At 48.4% G+C, this 18136-nt stretch overlaps 1 protein-coding gene across 1 annotated transcript in view; it reads right to left on the bottom strand.

Annotated features, from left to right (window-relative positions):
• Window positions 1–11681, bottom strand: part of SIPA1L3 (signal induced proliferation associated 1 like 3) — a 252106-nt gene extending 240425 nt beyond the window's left edge. The window contains exon 1 of the mRNA XM_052655519.1: window positions 11579–11681. The gene's annotated coding sequence lies outside the window, so the exon portion shown is untranslated. The remainder of the gene's footprint in view (window positions 1–11578) is intronic.
• Window positions 11682–18136: the final 6455 nt, after the last annotated feature.

Below are 18136 nucleotides of genomic sequence, written 5' to 3'. Positions count from 1 at the left end.
AGCAGGGGGTTTACACACACTGGTGTCGCAGACACTGTTGGGCCAGTCAATGAAAGAGATGTGCGGGTGCAGAAAGGGGGTCCCGACCTCTGACCACCAATCCCTGAGGCAAGAAAGTGTTCATCATGTCCCACTCTTTGCAACCCCATGGACTGTAGCCCACCAGGCTCCTCTGTCCATGGGATTCTCCAGGCAAGAATACTGGAGTGGGGAGCCACTCCTTTCTCCAGGGGATCTTCCCAACCCAGGGATCGAAGCCGGGTCTCCCTCATTGCAGGTATTTTCTTTACCATCTGAACTACCAGGGAAGCACCAAAGAAAGGATGGGTCAAGTTCCTTGGGCCCTGGAAAGGAAGCTGTTAGGCTGAACCTCCCAAAACTGTCAACATTCAACCATTCTTTCTGACCCACAAAAAAAGGCAATTTCATACGGTTCGAACAAATGTAGGCCAGGAAATGACTCAAATAATGCAGTGCCAAGGAACTGGTCACCAACAAGAACCAGGGATGGTGGTGGCCTCTGGGGAAGGGAACTGGGTGCTTTATTTTTGTTCCTTTGGTTCCATGCATGTGTGGCCACTAATCAAAATTTAATGAAACGTTAAAAAATATTTATTTATGTATTTACTTGGCTGTATCAGGTCTTAGTTGCAGCATGCAGGATCTTAGTTCCCTGGCCACGGATTGAACCTGCATCCCCTGAATTGCAAGGCGGATTATTAACCCCTGGACACCAGGGAAGTCCCTTAATGAAATTTAATAACTCAACACGCCCTGCAATATGGTCCCATCTCAGAGAAAAGACGAGGCTGCACTAGATGCCAAGAGATCTTCCAACTCCTGCTCCCCCTTCCACTCTGCTCCAACCGCTGTCTCAGGGCCTTTGCACTGGCTGCTCCCTCTGCCAAGAAACCCTCACTGCTCACACTGCCTCGCCTCCTTCAGGCCTGCTCTCAGGTCTCTCCCAGGGAGGCCATCCCTTGGCACCCTGTCTAAACTGTCAACAACCTCCACCCTAATATCTCACATGCCCTTTCTTAGTATCTTCCACTCAGAACTTATTACCATCAAACACAGTATGTATGCATGCTAAATCACTTCGACTCTTTGCGACCCTATGGACTGCAGCCCACCAGACTCCTCTGTCCATGGGATTCTCCAGGCATGAATACTGGAGTGGCTGCCATGCCCTCCTCTAGGGGATCTTCCTGACCCAGGGATCTAACTCAGGCCTCTTACGTCTCCTGCACTGGTAGGCAGTCTTTAACACTAGTGCCACCTGGGAACCACCCTAACACAGTATACGTCTTATTTATCTGTTGATTGTTTGAATCCCGGCTTGAATGAGAGCCCTAGAAGGGGAGAACCCTTGTCTGCTTTGCTCACTGCTATAAACCTAGTACCTGGAAGAACATTCAGCTGGATGAATATCTGTTGAATGAGTAAGTTTAAGAATCATAATCAGGGGACTTCCCTGGTGGTCCAGTGGCTCAAACTCTGTGCTTCCAATGCAAAGGGCCCAGGTTCAATCCCGGGTCAGGGAACTAGATCCTACGTGCCACAACTAAGAGTTTGCATGCCGCAACAAAGATCAAAGATCTTGCGTGCCACAACCAAGAACTGGCGCAGCCAAATAAATACATGAATATTAAAAAAAAAAATCAGTATCAGTGTTTGGGGTCTGCCACCTTCAGATTCAACATATATAGGTCTACACTGGGAAACCCGGAAAAAGCAGGCTGCCTAAACTGGTGACAGTGATCCTAATGAGCTCTCCGCGCTAGACGCGCTTCAGAGCCTGCAAAGGAACAGGAAAGAAGAGAACTGCTGTGGCGGCAGAGGTAGCAACGCCTGCAGGAGGTGGAGGCGGTGGGGGTGGGGGGGGGTGGTTCCAGGACCCGGCCTGCCTTCCTCCCTGCAAATCAAGAGCGAGATACAGAGAAAGAGCCCACCACCAGAACCAATGGCACCAGCTGCGAGCAAGGCCAGACCCGAGTTCCTCTTCACATCACACATCTCTACCCCTCCCTGGCGAGCAAACCACAAGCAGAAACCCCCAAACGAGGGTACCCGCTTTTCCTGCCACTTTCACACGCGGATTTCTGCCCCTTGCTGACTCGCTGTTCAGTTAGAGACCCCCAATGAACAAATGCAACAGGAGCCTCTCTGCTTGATGTGAAGGGGCGGGCGGGGGGCGGGGGGGGGGGGCGGGCGGTGCTGTGCATGTTTGTTCTAAAGGAGTTTTATCTGCTGGCTTGATGAGAAATACCATCAGGTCCGTGGCACCATCACATGCTACATCTTGCAGCTTTGTCAAAAGTCAGGACTGAAAGGGGGCACTTTCCCTGCCTCCCGCAGCAGCGCTGGAGGCAAAACCAAATGCTGGATTGTGGTTCCTTGCAGGGTTGGGCGGGGGGCGGCTGACAGAGACACATCAGAGGAAGGATCTGTGCAGTCTGTCCTGAGGGGAGGATGCGGGGAGGATCTGAGGCCTCCTGCTGGAACTCGTCTTTGGAAAAAATGTGGGAGGGGCCCCACGCTCAGATGCTGGAGAGAACCAGACCTGGGGAAAGAGGGACCTCTGTGAGCTGACTCAGAGAACCAGCGCCATGGTGCTCAGAGCAGTTGGGGGAGCATGTGGCCGATAGAGCCAAAGATTGACTCGTAGGATGAAAAGAGAAAAAAAAAATACCACTTTTGTATTATATAAGTGGACTGGGCAGAGGCAGGGAATCCCTCCACACTACACTCGAGTTTGAAACACACCAACACTGAGTGATAGTTGTTATATCTGCTTCTAACTTTTTGTGGCGAGGTGTTCGTGGTGCAGACACACAAAGGTGAAAAGCAGAGCATAAGAACGCCCCTCCAGCCAGCTTCAGCAGCAATGCCTCCTGGCCAATCTTACTTCCTCTCTTTCCTCACCCATACACTTGGGCCCCTCACCTCCCTGCCCATCCATATTAACCTGAAGCAAATCTCAGATATCTTAACAGTTCATGGGGATTTTAGACTGTAACTCTTCAAAATAAGGACCTTTTCTTAAGCAGAACCACGGTATCATTATCACACCTTCAAAAATTAACAAGAATTCCTTAATAATGTCAAACATCCAGTGCATTTTTGTTATTTTTGGCTGATTTTTTAAAAATATGTATTTGTATTTATTTATTTGACTCCCCAGGTCTTACTGTGGCATGTGGGATCTAGTTTCCTAAATAGGGATCGAACCCAGGCCCTCTGCATTGAGAACGCAGAGTCTTAGCCACTGGACCACAAGGGAAAAGTCCCTCAAGTCCAGAATCAGAGAAAAACCTCACACCCAGAGTGATGGTCAAGTCTCCAGGCCCAAAGGGGCCTGGGACCTGCTGCAGGACTACCCCAGACCAGTTCAGAGACCACGTGTGGAGGGGGGAGACTGCAACTCGCCAGTGTGGCCCTGCTTCCCGACCCCATTCGGCCACCTGCTGTCCACGGACAGACTGCAGACTGGGCGTTTAAGAGCCTGGACCTAGGGACTTCGCTGGTAGACAAGTGGTTAAGAATCTGCCTGCCAATGCAGGGGACACAGGTTCAATCCTGGTCCAGGAAGATACCCCATGCCACAGAGCAACTAAGACCCATGAGCCACAGATACTGACACCTGTGCTCTAGAGCCTGCGCCCCACAGCAAGAGAAGCCACCACAGCGCCAGTACCCCCCAGATGCCACAACTAGAGAAAGCCCGCATGCAGCAATGAAGACTCAGCGCAGACAAAAACAAAAACAGATAGATGAAACTTGAAAAAAAAGACAGCCTGGACTTGACTGGCTTGGGTTTGAATCCTGACTTTGATACTCACCAGCTTTGTGATTTGTATTTCTCAGGACCTGAGTCTATTTACGTAAGAAATGTGAATGGTAAGAATACCTACACCATGGAGTTATGAGGATTAAATGAGATATTACATGAAAAGCACCCAGAGCAGAGACTTGTACACAGTAAGAGCTCAGGGAACCTTGGCTCGTATCAGCAATTCAGCTGACACACACTGAGGATCTTTAACCAGCCAGGCACTGTCCAGCAGTAGGAGATGAGAGGTAAAGAGGTGAAAGCGCTCAGGAATCACCACTGGGGCTAGCACAGGTCATCTGGGCACGTGAACAGACTCAGAATCTCCAGCACCTGCCTTGTTTAGGTACAAGGTCCAGATACTCCTTGCTCCTGAGAGGGGGAATCCTGAACCAAGAGAGTAACTGGAGTTCTAGAATAATGACTCCCGTAGATGCGAGAGTCCCCTTCCCGCTAGCCCCCACCCAGCAGTGCCTCTGGATCAGGCAAGGGCAATACTCACACACTGGGTAAACTCGGCTGTCGCTAAGACAGGAAAAGGCCACGAAGCTCCCTCAGGAGGCCACAGTCAAGAGGGACAGAGAGAGGAGGCAGATGAAAGAGAAAAGAGGCTTCGGGAACTTTCCTCAGCTGTGGGGCAACTAAGCCCACATTCTGCAATGGAGGAGGAGCCCCTCATGTTGCAACTAAAATCCAATGCAGCCAAATACATAAATAAATAAATATTTTTTTAAAAAAAAAGAAAAGAGGCTTCATGCCCACAGAAGCTGCTTAGAATGGACTTTCAATAGGCTAGGTCCTTTTCTCATTTCCTTCACTCATCCTGCCCACTGTCCTCAGTTCCCAAAGACCATTCCCCTTCCTGGGAAGTAAAGATCCGTTCCCACCAAACCTGGGGCTTAATGTAAGGAGGGGGTCAGCCAACCTCTCAGGTCTAAACCAGCACTACAGTACCAACAGAAACTCGAGGACTGAGGCTGATGAACACTGGGAGTCTGTTTTGTGTGATGAGTCCTTCCTATGGTATTTTTGTGGCTCAAAGCTCAGACCCCACCCTCCCTCAAACACTAACACAACACAGACACACAGAGATTTAAGAGTACGGTCTCTGTACCTGAGTTCAAATTCTGCCCTCATCATTTGCTAACTGTGAGCAAATGGCCTCGTGCTGCCAGGCCTCACCTTCTTCATCTGTTTAGTGGGGATGATCAGAGTCCCGGCCAGCTCAGAACACAGGTCACATGCGCCAAGCACAACACCAGGCCCAGAAGGTGCCTTTGAAGGATGACAGCTGTGAGTTTAGCTAGGCCTGCCTCTGACCAGCATGCTTTTCATCACTCATCTGCCCTTATTCACCAAGATAAAACAGGGACGGCATCTTTGACCCATCACTGTGAATCCTGACCTACACTTGAGTCTCACACCTGAGGCCCACTCTGTCCAATACATGTGGCTCCTGGGCACCTGAAACGTGGTTGGTGCAAATGGAAATGGCTGAAGGAGTAGATTTCACATGGAACTTTGAAGAAGTGTGTCAAAAAAAGGATGTAATATATCTCAATAATTTTATACTGGCTACATGTTGAAATGATATGCTTTGGACTAAATAAAATTTATTATTAAAGTCCATTTCCTATTTCTTTTTACTCTTTTAAAAGTGATCCCCATAAGACCTTCAATGACATATATGGCCCACATTGGTGGCTTGGGTTATAAAGGAAAGTTCTGGTGCAAACCCTGGAGAACCAGAGTCTTCTTATGTGACTAACATACGGTGCCTGGCACACAGGCTGGGCAGAAACACATGCTTCATAGATGGTTGGATGAAAGATCTTCTCCACACTTTTCCTGGTCTTAAAAGCAACCACCACCATCTTCACATCTAACTAGGCCTGCCCGTCATTCAAAATATTGAACAACTCTTAAGCTCCAAGCTACACCCGATCAAAATGGACACAGTCATGGTGGCTGGAACAGGATCCTAGAGCCCCTACTTAGGCCAGGCATCAGCACTTTAATAACTAAACGGTATTTTAAAGCTTTAACAGTCCATAATACTAGTTCAGTGCTTAGGAACTCTCTTTCCCCAGCTGGTCCAAGTCCTCTTGCAAAGCTCACCCCTTGCAAGCTCAATGGGACACTTCCTTGTTCACACTCCTTCAACACCACACCTCAATTCTTGCTAACTTGCGTTTGGTGTGGTGGCCACACCGCCAATCTTGTTTTATTTGAGGACATGCTCTGCTGAAGGGCCTTTAGTTTTGAAGTAACCAACAACCAACCAACTAAACATCCCCACAGAAACTGACGCTGTCATGTCTTACTGTGGAGACGACGCCACATCCCCAGACCACTCCCGGGGCCACGTGAATGAGGTACTAAATACAGTCCGCAGAGCTCTGCATGTTAAACAACGTGGAAAGGAAATGCTCCACCCACTTAATCTTGCCTCAGCCTGGTCAAGGGGGCCTGGGAAGAGGAGTATAGCATACGGGCCAAGACCTGGGACCCTGGAGTCAGCATCCTCATCGGCAATGAGTTCCATACATTTATCTACTTCATTGGACTCTTGTGAGGATTCACTTCAGTTCAGTTGCTCAGTCGTGTCCGACTCTTTGCGACTCCATGCACTGGAGCACGCCAGGCTTCTCTGTCCATCACCAACTCCTGGAGCTTGCTCAAACTCATGTCCATTGAGTCGGTGATGCCATCCAAGCATCTCATCCTCTGTCGTCCCCTTCTTCTAGAGTGAGGATTAATTGAGGAAAAGTGCAAAATGCCTAGAAGAGCACCGAGTACAGAGTAAAGTACCAGGAAATGTCAGCTGCTATTATTATCATTATTATTATTTTACAAAAATTAAAGTAGCATGAGCCTGAACAGTGGGAATTCACCTTTCTCCAGTTTCGATGATACTGTTTTTGTAGCAAATACATTCCCACACCTGGGCCTTTGCATTTCCTGTTCCCTCGGCCTGGAATGGTCTTCCCCCAGCTCTTGGCACAGCTGGTGCCTCTTGCTCATTCAGGTCTCAGCTCACATGACTCCCCTTCAGTGAGGCCTAAGAGGCTTTCTCGGAGAAGGTGATGGCACCCCACTCCAGTACTCTTGCCTGGAAAATCCCATGGACAGAGGAGCCTGGAAGGCTGTAGTCCATGGGGTCGTGAAGAGCCGGACACGACTGAGTGACTTCACTTTGACTTTTCACTTTCATGCATTGGAGAAGGAAATGGCAACCCACTCCAGTGTTCCTGCCTGGAGAATTCCAGGGACAGGGGAGCCTGGTGGGCTGCTGTCTATGGGGTCGCACAGAGTCGGACACGACTGAAGCGACTTAGCAGCAGCAGCAGCAGCAGCAGACCTTCTGGGGTCATACAAGCGAGAGGAACCAGCCGTTCCCCATCACCAGTCTGCTCCATCCCCTCACGCTGTTATTGCCTCCATCTGAAATTAAAACCACCTGAGACTTCCTTGTTTGCTGTGTGTCCCCTCAGCTAGAAATGTAAACCCTAGTAGAGCAAGGATCTTGTCTCTCTTATTCGCTGTCCAGAATTTATGCTTTCAGCGACTATGGGGTACTGCCTATGTATCAGAATGCTTACTGGATGTGTGTTTGCGGATGTAATAGAAAACCTAGAGGGACTTCCCTGGTGATCTAGGGGCCAAGACTCCACGCTCCCAGTCCTGGTTAGGGAACTAAATCTCACATGCTACAACTAAAGATCTTACATGCTGCAACTAAGACCTGGTGCCCACCAAATAAATTTTAAAAAAGAAATCCCAGAAAGAACTTAAATGTCCAGTAATAGGGAAATGGCAGTGTGGAGCACGGTCTCTCCACACTGAAGAACGTGGGTCTAGCTGTTAAAAAGAATGAGTCAGATCTGTATGTAATGACTTGAAGAGATATGCGCTATCAAATATTTTTAAAAATCGAGTTACAAATATGTATGACTTGATCCCTCCTTTTCTGGGGAATGGTGAGGGAGAAAAAAGAAAACAGTTGATATATGCATTGTTGCTGTTGAGTCACTCAGTAGTGTCTGACTCTTTTGCAACCCCATGGACTATTATAGCCCACCAGGCTCCTCTGTCCATGGGATTCTCCAGGCAAGAATACTGGAGTGGGTTGCCATTCCCTTCTCCAGTGGATCAGACCTGGGTCTCTTGCATTGCAGACAGATTATTTACCATCTGAGCCACCAGGGATGAGCCACCCCACTATACGCATACATACATCCAAAGGAGCACAGAAAAAGATGAGAGCAGCCACCCCCACATTTCCAAAGGTAATGAATCTACTTTGTTCTCTCAGACATCTCCAAAGCCTGACACTGGACACTTAGTAAACACTCACTGTCTGAATAAATGGTTTTCTTAGGGGGATGGGATTTTGGAATGAAGGGTGGCAGTTATTATTTCCCTTGCCTATCTCTGTAATGTTTGACAGGTTACTACGAGTATGCATTTCTTTGCATAACTTTTTATAAGCCAAATTCAGCCAACCCTCAGGCATACACACATACAAACTAAGGCCACGACCAGAGAAGTCCTAAGAAATAGAGGCAGTGTCTTAAAGCACAAGCGCACACACCGGTCCTAATGGCCTCTCGTTCTAACTGCTAAAAACCCTTTACTTTAGAGGCAATGACTACTCAATTATTTTATCAAAACATAGACATTTAATTTAGATTTGGGAAATTATACATACAACAAGGTTAAGCTCTTATCATAACCTGGGTCATTTTTTTAAACTGAAGTTTGAAATATAAGCAAAATAACTTTCACAGGGGAAAAAAAAAGGCACCAATCACTGCACATTCTAAATTCCATTTTTGATTTACCGCCTAACAACTGCAATGTCTGAAAAACAGGCTCAGGTTTAACTCTGACCGTTCCACACAGACTGCTAAAAACCCACGTGCTGTTGTCACTAACAATCAGGACCAAGATTTTTGTTTTAAAGTCATTGCTTTATTTCCTCAGATGCGAAAAAAGGCACTTAGGGGGAATTTCCTCTCAGTCCAGTGCTTAAGACTTGGGAGTTTTCACTGCTGAAGTCCAGGTTCGATTCCCGGTCAGGGAACTAAGATCCAATAAGCAACATGGCTCAACGAAAAAAAAAAAAAAACAAACAAAAAAAACACAATTCAATCAATTAATAAAAAAATTACACACTTAGGTAATTTTAGTGGTCAAAACAAATTTGAGACCACAGGTTCCCATCACCCAATGAAACTACAATTACAGGGGCTTCCCTGGTCGTCTAGGGGTTAGGAATCCGTCTGCCAACCCAGGAGACATGGGTTCCATCCCTGGTCTGAGAAGATCCCACATGCCGAGAAGCACCTAAGCCCGTGAGCCACAACTACTCAGAGAACCCGTGCTCTGCAACCAGAGAAGCCACTGCAAAGAGAGGCCCGTGCACCACAATGCAGAGCCCTGCTCACTGCAACTAGAGAAAACCCACGTGCAGCAAGGAGCACCCAGCACAGCCAAGAATATATAAATAAAATCTCTAAAAAAAAAAAAAAGAAATTACAATGACAGATCTGATGACAGGCTCACCCTAAACAGAGAGCTAATATACTCCCTGCCCAGCCTCTTCCTGGGTGTGCGTGTGCTGCCTCCCAAAACACTCAGGATGGCCTGTTGCACAGAGGATATTCTAACCCGCTGACACCGGGTAACTTTGCAGAAAGAAAGCGAGCGACTCAGCTGAGCTTAGCCAGGCTAGAAATGGACTCCCTGACAGCCACGGCTTTTACTCCATGCTTGTGGCCACTGCCATCTGGCCACATCTGCAGTGCCTTCTCTGGCTCCTACTGATACAGTGTTTAACATGTATCCATCCTTGGTGACTTGAAAGAAACAACTCAACCATGTTGGAAGAGGCCCCCTTCAGTAGTCAAGGGGGACTTTCAACGGCCCACAAGACAAGAGACCAAGACAGGCCAAAGAACTGGTTGCTATGGAATGACAGCACCATCCTCCTTGCCAATCAACTGCATCTGAGAAGCCTTGGGGAGAAGAAGGACTCCCAGGTTTCCGGTTTGGCCCATCTGCCGAGGTGGTGACTACTGGATCTGGGAGGAAAAGGAGCTTTGTTTTAACATTTTGAGTTCATGGCACCCAATGGGACATCAAGTTAGCAGAGGACATCAAGGAGCACAGGCCCCACATGTGGAGGTGGAGCTCGGGGGTTAATGGTGCTTTGAGACAGTCAATGGCGGGCAGCAGTGGTACAACACTTAAAAGCCCCAGAGTGGTCGTTTTGGGAGCAGGAGTGTGTGAGAGCTGGGAGGAGGGCAGCTGGCCTGCTGATAGCAACTAGTCAGTGCCATTTCTTCTCAGCCCCTTATATGGCAGTATGTTCCACAATTTTACCTTTGGTGAATAAAAATTAGAGGCGAGGGGACATTAACCTTGTCCTGCTCTGAACTGTAATACAAACATAAGCAGCAAAAGCCCATCAAGAGAAACAAGGCATGTTTATTAAGAGCTTAGGATGCACCTGGCCCTGTGCTGAACATTACACATGAATTATCTTTTGGAATCATTGAAACAACCCTGGCACAAATGTCCTATGACTATCATTTCACAGATGGGACACTGAGGCTGGGAGTGAACATGTGGGGGAGCTCAGGGCTGTCATGTCACATCCCACAACAGTTAGGCAAGCTCTGGGCCAGATGGAGCACATGGAAGAAGAACAATTATAATATACAAGAGCTGCTACTTAGTGAGAGATGGCTCTGGACTGGGAACACAGTATCAGCAAATCCTTACAACCCTCTGAGGCTGATATTGTTATCCCATTTTACACGGATGGAACCTGAGGGTGCAGGAGAGGAAGTCAACCAGACCAGTTATAAGTCTGATCCACTAGAAAAGCAAGACTACAGGCAGAGCCCCACCCTCAGGGGGTCTCGGAGAAACCGGGAAAACGCTGAATCAATGGTCATTTATTAAATGCTGACTATGTGCCAGCTGCTGCTCTTAGCATTTCACAAATGGTATTCTCACTGCATCCTCCAAACGACTCTACAAGGTGGCTGCTATGAAAAAATACCCATTTTGTAGACAGAGAAAACCAAGGTACAGAGAAGTGAAGTCTGTCGCCCAAGGTCACAGAGCTGGTAAAAGGTAGAACCTAAATTTGAACCTGGCTCTGCCTCCAAAACCGAAGCTCTCAGCAAGATAATTTCTCCTAATAGCCACCTTGCACCGAGTGCTAACCATGTGGCTCACCCTCAGCTTACCACATTCAGTCGATAATACCTTCATCCCATTTCTCCGGAGCTAACAATAAAACAAGCAAGTAATAAGTGTCTTCTATGTACAAACGCTTTATTCATCGGATCTCAACATCTCAACAGAATTCCCAGCATAAGACAGCCACTATTTTTCCCAGGTTTGACCGAAAGGAGAAACTGAGGTTCGGCGCGGTTTCCCTAGATCGCACCTCCCGAGAGGCAAGAGTCCGTACATGAACCCACCGCTACCCGACTCTCATGCCACGCTTTCCCGCAACGGCGCCGGGTAGCTCGTCTGGAAAGTTGAAGCATGCGGGCACGCGTCCAGCCAGGTCCGGAGGGCGAGAGTGCCGCCGCCGCCCCCCAACAGCCGGTGCCCACACCCGGCCGTCCGCCCAGTAGCTCGCCCGCGCTGACCCTCGGGGTCCGACTGGACATCGACTCCCCGCTACCCTAGCGCAAGGCCAACCCTGCACCCGGAGCCACATACCTGGGTGTCCCGGCTGCCCGCCCCGCGGGCCCCACGACCGCGGCGTCCAGATCCGCGCCGCTTGCTGGAGACGCCGCCAGCTCCAGTGGCCCGAGTGACTTCCAGGCTGCCCACTTCCAAGCCGCCTCGCGCGAGGCCTCCTGGGAACTGTAGTTTCGCCCTAGGCGGCCGCAAACTGAAAAAAGCCTGACGCGCAGGCGCTGCCGGGAGCAGTAGGCGCGGCGCCGCGCCGCCTTCTGGGAATGGTAGTCCACCTGTCGCCTCCGTGCCGCTCGAGTCTCCTGAGTACTTCCGCAGCCCCGAGGGGCGTGAGGGATGGAGGTGCGTCTTCTGTAGACTCCAACCCGTTGACTGCGTTCCTTGCTCTGCGAAGGCGGTTTTTTCCTTTTTCCCAGCTCTATCCGCCTCCTCCCTTCCTTCAGTAGACCCTCTTTCTCCCTTTCCGCGAGGCGCGAGGTACTTACCCCGAGGGCGCGAGCCTCTGGAGAAGCAGGAGCAGCGGAACACAGCGCTAGACCCCCAACCGAGGGGAGCTGTGGAGAAAGGCGTCTATGCGCGCTCGCGCACGCGCGCTCGCCGGCCAACTCCGGCCTAAATTGCCGCGGGCCCCCGCGGGGAAGACTTTTTTTTCCTCCTTTCGAACGCGCGCGGGCGCGCGCGGGGTCTCGCGCTGGGCTTTTTCCTGCCGGGCGCGCGCCAGTGCGCACGCGCGCTCACTCGCCTGGCCTTGGTCAGTCCGCCCGGCGCGGGGTTGGGGAGCTAACCGTTTTGTTGGCCGAGTCCTCCCGCAGTATCCCCAAGGTCGCTCCTCTGGCGCTCCTATTCTAGGTCTGGCGCTTCACATAGCTTCGGAGTGCCGCCACACACGCCGTACCCGTCCCCTGTCTGGAGCCCAGTCGTCGCAGGTAACAGGCGCGGCCCCAGCCTTGAGGAGGCGGACACGCCCTTCTTCCCTCCCACGCGGAGAGCCGGCATGCCAGAATGTGTTGGGATTCCGGTCTGGTCGCCTCCCTCGGTAGTAGGAGTCTCCGGAGCTCTGCCTTCGACGGGAGTCTCTTAACCACCACGCAGGGGGCGTCCCCTGGAGGCCATGATACCTATCATTTATTCGTTGATCGCACATTCTTAGGGTAATCAGTGTTTGTTGAGTACCTATGGCTGGGGAGATTTTGTTAAAGTTTAGTCCACTTGTCGACATAATCAAGGATCCGACCTTTTTTATTGGCATTCCTACTACTCCGTAAGGGGTTACCAAAGGAACTAGCTGGAATTGCAAGGTTCTTTGGTCAGGAAAACCCAGTCAATACCCTTCCCATCTCATCCTTCCTTCCAAGAAGATGCTGAATGAGACTGAGCTGGGAAGTATATATTTCTTCTTCCTGGGAGAGGGGCAGAGGGTGATTCATTTGCTCATTCATTCAACAAAAATGTGTTAGACACCTACTTCATGCCAGCTTGGGTGATTGATTATCAGGACAGGGGAGAAATCAAGATAGATTCGGTTCCTACTCTCAAGGAACCGAAGTCCACACCACCATCGGAAGGTGATAATCTAAAGCAATACTGTCTAATAGAAGTATAATGCAAGCCAAATCTGCAACTTTAAAATTTACATTAAAAAATAGGTGAAATTTTATTAATTTAAGCCAGTATATCTAAAATAAGTTATGTTTAATGAAAAAAGGTTTACATCGCTTCAGTTTTAAATTTTAAGTTAATTAAAACTGTGAGGCATTAACAAAAATATTCATTTGTGGCATGGGTTATAGCAAAAGGCTGGAACCTGCCCAATTTCTATTAATGGACGTTAGATAAATAAACGATAGTTCAGCCAGACAGTGGAGTAGCATGCAGCTGACAACTGTTGAAAAATGAGACAGAACTGTATGTTTTAATATGAGTTAATCTTTAAGATTATTAAGTGAGAAAAATGCAGTGTATAGCACCTGGGCTTCCCTGGTGGCTCAGCGGTAAAGAATCCACCTGCCAATGTAGGAGACACGGGTTCAATCCCTGGGTCTGAAAGATCCCCTGGAGAAGGAAATGGCAACCAGCCCCAATATTCTTCCCTGGGAAATCCCATGGACAGAGGAGCCTGATAGGCTAGAGTCCATGGGATTGCAAAAGAATCTGACATGACTTAGTGACTAAACAACAAGTATTTTTCCACATACATCTTTGTGTGTATACAGAACACCTGTAGAAAGACAACTAGAGTTACCTTTCTGAAGGGGAAATAGGACAACTGACTTTCTTTTCAGTATATGTTCCTTAGTGTGTTTTGTTAGTAGGTTATGTTCCATGTCCATTCTGTGACTTAGCTATCAATTAGTGGAGGATGATAGCTAAGCCACAGAATTATTGTATAGTATTAAAACAATATATGTAAAATACCTAGCTACCACTTACTACCTTAATCATTTCTGGATGATCACTACTCCCATGCTGGATGGATAACTCTTTACCCAATAGGAACTTGCTTACCCTGGTAATACATGTTTCTCAGCCTGGAAAATTGTTTCTTTCCATGAAGTGTGTTAAATGTATTCCAGTCCAGCCCTAGCTGTGACATCACTTATAAGACCAGAGTAGTAGTCCCAGGCCTTGGGGACAGACTTCAGCTCTTTATTAGAAATGTCATTCAGAAAAAAAGAGAAAAAAACAGAGTAAGCCGAGATTGCCCTTTGGCTTTCCAGTCCCTCTGACTTTACAGTCAGCTGATGCCAGCTGGGCTTTCTGCATCGCTGTCCCCAAACATAAGAGCCACCTGCAAGGCTATGGGATCCATGCAGGGCTTTACCTCACAGCGTGGATCACACATCACTATCTTTTAGGGTGGCCAGGTTTCCCTGTTACACACACTCGACAATACTTTGTTCTTTTCCCTCTTAAACAGGGCCCAACAGTGACATGGAGTGCAGTGCCCCCTAGAGTCATTTCTCTGTATTACAAAGGCAGGGCTCACAGGATGCTGGCCTTTCATCCCACCACCATCAACAGAACACTGTACCTTGGAATGGACTGCAGTTAAGAAAAAGGATGTGGTGACAGCATCAGTGTCCAATAATAGACCTAATCTGTCTCTGTAGTCAGTGTTACATACCATATCTCGGCCCCCACATACTGACTCCCCTAGGTTGGCTGCATGACTTCCCATTAGATCATCTTTCGGTTATCAAGATATTAAAAAGTCAAAATCATTGGGCTTAAGCTGAATGCTTAAGCTGAAGCTCACTCCGGACTTGCTTTGAAGAACAGGTAATGGGACTAGGGAATCAAAGTGGAAGATTATAGGAGAGGGTTTCCTTTAAGGAGACCAGTGTATAAGATGGGAGAAAGTGGCAAAAGAACAACAAAAAAACAGGGAATTCCCTGGCATTCCAGTGGTTAGGACTCTGTGCTTCCACTGCAGGGGGCACACATTTGATCCCTGGTTGGGGAACTAAGATCCCACAAAAAAAGATGAACAAACAAAACTTCCCAAAATAACAACAGACAGAGGTTTGGGGGTTGGAGGACTTCTTTCTTACTAACCTCCAAAGAATATCCCCCGAAGGGTCCCAGCCACTTGCTTTCTATAGGCTGGTCGAGAGAAGCTGAACCCAGAGGAGATATTAGGAAAAATGGAAACGTATGGCAGTGACAGCAGATTTATTGACTTCAAGCGACCACTCTCAGTAGCTCTGGGGCCTCAAGAAGGAACTGGGGGGGTGGGTGTAGTTCTGAGCTATGGAGCCCTGGCCTGAGGGGCCACCCACTGATCCATTTCAGCAGGTCACAATGGCTCCTCAGAGGCGGTCAGCAAGTGCAGGGTCACAGGGAAACAGAATGGAAAAAGATATACAGCAGGGCAGAGCGCAGCTTTTGGGAGAGAAGAAACACAGGATGCTCATATCTGAAAGCCCCCATCCGTGGGTTTGTGAGGCAGAGAGTGCATTTAGCCTCAGCTGGGAGAAGAACCTCCTGCTTCTCTGAAAGGACAGGAGAATCCTGAACTGTGGGTTGAGTTTCAGTCTTGAGCCTACCATGTGTAGCTCTGTTTGCATCCTTTACCTCTCTGAATTCACATTTTTTAGCCATACAATGGAGGTGACGGGATCTGCCTCTCAGAATTCTTTCGCGAACTCATGAAGTGATTGATGTGGGGTTTTTTTTTGGGGGTGGGGCTCTTACCCACTCTACACATGAGATGATGATAAGCTTTGCCTGCTGCTCCCCCTGCCCCAGATCCAGCCATCATGTCTCTGTGGAAACACACAGTCTAGGCTTAACCATGCCAGAGGGTGGGTTCTGCTGACCTTACCTCAGGATGCCCTGGCCAAATGACCTGGAATTCCAAGAGTTCTCCAAACCACCAGTTCCCAGACTTTAAGATTGGCTGTTTAAAACTCAATTTTGGGTCCTACCCTTATGACTTTACAATTTAGTAGGTTGAGGGTTCAGTTCAGTTCAGTTCAGTCGCTCAGTCATGTCTGACTCTGTGACCCCATGAATCACAGCACGCCCTGTCCATCACCAACTCCCAGAGCTCACTCAGACTCGTCCATCGAGTCAGTGATGCCATCCAGCCATCTCATCCTCTGTCATCCCCTTCTCCTCCTGCCCCAAATCCCTCCCAGCATCAGGGTCTTTTCCAATGAGTCAACTCTTCACATGAGGTGGCCAAAGTACTGGAGTTTCAGCTTTAGCATCATTCCTTCCAAAGAAATACCAGGGCTCATCTCCTTCAGAATGGACTGGTTGGATCTCCTTGCAGTCCAAGGGACTCTCGAGAGTCTTCTCCAACACCACAGTTCAAAAGCATCAATTCTTCGGCGCTCAGCCTCCTAACGTGTTTCTAGGTGATGTTGATGCTGCTGTCCTGAGGATTGCCCTTTGGGGACTACTTGTTTTTTAAAGTCCACCAGTTTTCCTTCATCTGGCAGGTGCAAGGATGGCTTCCACTGCCCCCTGCTGGCCAGACTATAAATTTAGCTATAATGTTTCCAGAGCAACTGAAAAGTACAAAGTACAGGTTGGGAGGAAATAACTACTTCTCTGTAGAACCAAACCAGCCTAAAAACAGCAGTCATGATTGTCTGTTGCTTCAGAGTATACTTTAAAAGGTATTCACAGGAATTATCATCTTTGATCCTTGCAACAATCCTGTGAAGTAGGCGAGACTGGCATTTTCATATTATCAATACAAATAAGGAAAACAAGTCCATCGTCAGACCAGTAATGATAGACTCCTTGACAAAGGGGACTTGTTAAAAGTAGGCTTTATTCACATCCAGTCAGAAAAAGTAGAGGTTTATCCTCACGAAGGCTAGAGAGAAGGGAATGGGAGGAAGAAGATGAATAGCAGATGTATCACATACGAGAAAGTGACTTGATTCCACAAGCCTGGGAAAGCCTGCATGGCTGAATGACTGGATTCTTTCTCCAGCTAGACTACATGGGGCTGACTCTTAGTCCTAGGCACCTTTTATCTTGATTTCCTGTTTCAGGAGTCTAACTTAAACGTCCACTGAGTCACCTAGGGAGCTTGTTACAATGGAAGGACTCAGGATCCCACTGCCATGGTTTGGCTTCAGTACCTGAAAGTGAAAGTGAAAGTCACTCAGTCGTGTCCAACTCTTTGTGACCCCATGGATTATACAGTCCATGGAATTCTCCAGGCCAGAATATTGGAGTGGATAGCCTTTCCCTTCTCCAGGGGATCTTCTCAACCCAGGGATCAAACCCAGTGCAGGTCTCCCGCATTGCAGGTGGATTCTTTACCAGCTGAGCCTACCAGGAAAGCCCAAGAATACTGGAGTGGGTAACCTATCCCTTCTACAGCAGATTTTCCTGACCCAGGAATCAAACTGGGGTCTCCTGCATTGCAGGTGAATTCTTTACCAACTGAGCTATCAGGAAGCCCTCAGTACCTAAGGATCTGCATTTTAAGACGAACCTCTCCCCCAGGAATCATGGTGTAGGTGGTCACGGGACCACACTTTGGGAACTACTAGTCCTTGCAAAAAGCTCTCTTGACAGCCCACCACGAACAAAGAATAACTATTTGCCGGTGACAGTATTCCTTTCCAGCCTCTTTAGGTTTCTCTGCTTCCTTCTCCTAGAATATCCTATTGGATCTGACAGCCCATGCTAAGATTCAAGCTCCATTTCCTTTATTTATGCTCTCCAAGCCTCAGTTTTCTCAAATGAGATAATATCTACCTCCCCGGGCTATTGTTGTTCAGTCACTCAGTCATTTCCGACTGTGACCCCATGGACTGCAGCACACCAGGCTTCCCTGTCCTTCACCATCTCCCAGAGCTTGCTCAAATTCATGTCATTGAGTCAGTGATGCCATTCAACCACCTCGTCCTCTGTCGTCCCTTTCTCCTCCTAAGAACGTATGTCTTATGCATAGTTCTTGACTTTCAAAAAGTGTCCAATAAGCATGAGTTCATGGCTCTGGACTTCTGATTTCCAGCTCTCAAAAAGCAGCAGTGGCTAAGCTGGCCTCTTTCAGATTCCCACCGGTTTTTAAACAACAGTCCTGAGGAAGACCAGCAGATAATCGACGTG

This window comes from Budorcas taxicolor, chromosome 18 (assembly GCF_023091745.1).
Source record: "Budorcas taxicolor isolate Tak-1 chromosome 18, Takin1.1, whole genome shotgun sequence".
NCBI classification, from domain to species: domain Eukaryota; kingdom Metazoa; phylum Chordata; class Mammalia; order Artiodactyla; family Bovidae; genus Budorcas; species Budorcas taxicolor.
This window is presented reverse-complemented; position numbering and strand designations above follow the sequence as displayed.